Source organism: Crocuta crocuta, unplaced genomic scaffold (genome assembly GCF_008692635.1).
Source record: "Crocuta crocuta isolate KB4526 unplaced genomic scaffold, BGI_CrCroc_1.0 scaffold296, whole genome shotgun sequence".
Taxonomy (NCBI): domain Eukaryota; kingdom Metazoa; phylum Chordata; class Mammalia; order Carnivora; family Hyaenidae; genus Crocuta; species Crocuta crocuta.
In genome coordinates this window covers 47,048-50,341 of record NW_027530504.1, presented here as the reverse complement: position 1 = coordinate 50,341, position 3,294 = coordinate 47,048, and the positions used below count along the sequence as shown (strand labels likewise).

The 3,294-nt window shown below is 62.6% G+C and overlaps 1 long non-coding RNA gene across 2 annotated transcripts in view; it reads left to right on the top strand.

Moving 5' to 3' along the window:
- LOC144233805 (uncharacterized) overlaps positions 1 to 2,052 on the top strand; it is a 2,552-nt gene extending 500 nt beyond the window's left edge. For both annotated transcript variants that reach the window (XR_013335761.1, XR_013335760.1), the window contains exons 2-3: positions 133 to 246; positions 1,582 to 2,052. This is a non-coding gene — a long non-coding RNA (uncharacterized LOC144233805). The remainder of the gene's footprint in view (positions 1 to 132; positions 247 to 1,581) is intronic.
- Positions 2,053 to 3,294: the final 1,242 nt, after the last annotated feature.

Here is a 3,294-nt window from a genome sequence, read left to right as displayed (position 1 = left end):
TGCAGTGGGGTCGGGGGGGGAGGCAGGAGGAGCAGGGGGCGGCAGGGAGCCCTGGAGCCTGAGACGGGGTGTCTGCGGGCAGGGCCACCTCACGGCTCCTCAGCGTCCACCCTACTTCCTCCATCTCTGCAGGGCGGGGGCCCCTGAGGACCTGAGCACCCCACAGGCCTGGCACACCGACGGGCTTGAATGAATGAATCGGCACGTGGACGATGGCCCTGCGGTGACCGCGTGTGACAGACTCGGGTGTGTGTGAAAGAGCCAGGATGTCTGAGTGCAGCTTCCGCTTCTCGGAGCCACCGGCCCCTCTCCCCCCGGCGGCCTGTGTGTTCCCCTAACGGGCGGGAGCTGACCCTGCCGCTCTGCTTCCCAAGGGCAACAGGCCCAGAGAGGGCAAGAGCCTGCCCCGGGTCACAAAGCAAAGGAGGGCCACAGCTGGAGTGGAATGTCCTTCTCTTGCTCTGGGAGACCCTGGGCGGGCCAGGGCCTCAGAGACCTAGGGGCAGGGGTGAGTGTGAGCTTGGGAGAGACCACAGGGCCCAGCGCGCATGTGGGGCGAGACACGCAAGGGGAAAGCGACCTCAAATAAGCCCGTGGGTGCTTAGCGCCCAACAACAATGCCTCCTAGGCCTCTGCTGCCCTCAACAAAGCTGGGGTTACAACACGACCCGGGGCGATGTCAGGAGCATCCTGGCTCCCAGCCCCCGCGTTAGCAGGCCTGCGGGGAGCGAGCCGCACTCCCGGCTGTCCAAATGGGGTGTGGCCGTCTGGGGCCCTAGGGTGTCCCTGGTCTCTGGGGATACATGTGCCCTGCTCGGGGCCTGGGAAAAGGACAAATGAGACCCTGTCTGGCCTCCCCTCCAACTTCCCCCACAGTCCAGCCACGTGACCGTGNACTACCTGCTCAGAGAGGCTACGCCTGGCACTCCGGAGGCCCCTGCCCTGGGCCCTGCCCACACTTCAGGGTCATCTCTGTCTTTCCCCTCATGCTCGGGGCTCAGGCCAGACATAGCTGCTCTCAGGGAAAGCCTCTGATGCAACCCCGCACGGGCGCTGGGCTTTGGGGGCTGGGCATGCAGGGCGCCGCCTGGGGCCCGTCGTTGGGTAGCTCAGCGGCATAGTCAGTGCACCAGGGATAATAACAGCCCCACTTCCCAGGGCCACTGTGAAGGTCGAAAGAGCTAGTGCCTGAAGAATTCTTGCGATCGCAGCCTATCATTTGCGTAGCTGAAGTGCCCTTCCCTCCGTGACCACCTGGCAACGTCCCGTTCCCACCACATGCCTGCTGTAGGATGCAGTGACCCCCACTCTGGGTCATCTTCCTGTCCCAGCCCTGGGCACTCGGGATTGACAGTCTCCGTTCATCTGTCTCCCCCCGTGGGCCTGCAGGCTCCCGAAAGGCAGAAACTATTTATTACTCTGCAGTGTGCCCCACTGCTTAGGGCAGTGCCCGGTGCAGATGCAGAATTCCTTCATTCAGCAGGGATTTACTGAGCAATTAGTAGATGCCTGTGCTTTTCTAGCTGCTACAAGTAGCAGCAGCTAACACACCATCAACCTCTCCACCCTGGAATGTTCTAGTGGTGCAGATGAACCAATTAACCAGCAGCAGCGGGCAGACGGAGCCAGCGCCGGGTGGAGAAGGAGCAGAGGAATGTCTGGCGGGATAGGCCAGCGAGATTGGGCGGCGAGAGCGAAACGCCGGAGGAATGGAGAGACGAGTCACGGAAGTCCCAGCCAGAGCGAATGAATGAATGACCAAGTGAATAGCAGGAGGTGCCCCACTTCAGCCCCCAACCCCCCAGAAGCTCTGAATTTCACACCCAGTGCAAGCTCCCGGCAGCCCAGCGCCCCGTATTCAAGCAGCGGGAGGTGACGTGCCCGCAGGGCGGCCGTTAGCGTGTTGAGTGTGGTTACAGGCTGAAAGGGGCTGACCTTAATTAAGACACCATTAATTAAGCTGTCAGTAAGTAATGATCTCGGTTGTTAGGAAATTTGATTAAGGAGCTGATTCTAGAGGCCTCATGGTTTCCCCCCATCAATAAATCTCCCGCTCGCGCTGTATTGTCATCCGCTACCCGTTACTGCCACGGCTGTGAGTGACCGAGCCCCCAGGTGGGCACCCATCCTTGGACTCACGCGACCCGGGGGTGGAGGGCAGGAAGGCCAGCTGGCAGGGCTCCCCTAGGCCACGGACGCTCTGATCCTGCCACGCACGGGGACCCTGGAGCGAGTCTGTCGAGTCTGGCGTGTGGCACACTGGCGGGGGGGGGGACTCCACTGCCAAGTTCACAGCAGGAAACAGCCATGTGACCTCAGTCAAGCCCCCACCCTCCCTGGGCCTCAGTTCCTCTTCTGTACGATGAGATCAACTACGCCCCCATTTTACAGCAGCTGGTGAAAACCAACAGGGCAACTGGGCAGAGAAGGCGCAGAGGCTGCACGGCACAGTGGCGTGTAGGCTGGATGCTCCCGCGCTCGGGCTTCCAGCTGCCCTGAGAGTTAAGCAGCTGGAGACACTCAGCTCCCCGCGCACCCCCCCCGCCCCCCGCAAGCCCTAGGAACGAAGGTTGAGCAGCAGGTGCTCGCAGAGCCCTGGGTCTGGACGGCGGCGAAGTGGGGGGCAAACACACAGCGCCCCGCGTCCACTGTGCAGCCTTGTCAAGCAGGCCGGGCCGGGTCTCAGATGGTTCCCTAAGAACAAAGGAGCAATGGCTTGTCTCCAGTCACCCCCCCCCCAGCCTCCCTGTAACCTCTGGTAGCCACAGGTTTGCAGCTGCATCTGGGGGACTGGCCTGAATATCACGGTGCTGGACGCAGGAGCCTGAGAGCCGGAGGCGCACCAAGACCCGCACAAGGGCCAGGCCGTCTGTGTGCACTGGCTCGGCCCCTCCCCCAGGCCAGCTGGGCAGGGCTGCTGGCCTAGGGCAGCGCGTGTTAGAGTGAAGGCTCCAGGGCTCCCGGCAGGCAGAACGAGCCTGTGCTGGCATCGGGGCCAGTCCTGCAGGGCAAAGTCACGGGCAGAGTAGGCTTGGCAGCTCCTGGGCCCGGGCACAAGTGTGGCAGCAACGGCGGCAGGTGTGCCACGCAGGGCAAGGGTTTCCTATTTGTTTCCAGAAATACCGCCGGGCCTTGTCGCGGGGAGTGAGAACACGGGCATGTTCCGCTCACAGCAACAGCACAACCTACGGGCTTTTCCACTAAAAAAGCAAATGACCCTCACGGCGAATCGTGGACACGCGCCACCTTCACCACCACCCAGGGCTCCCATCGGCGGGCCTGCTGACCGCGGCA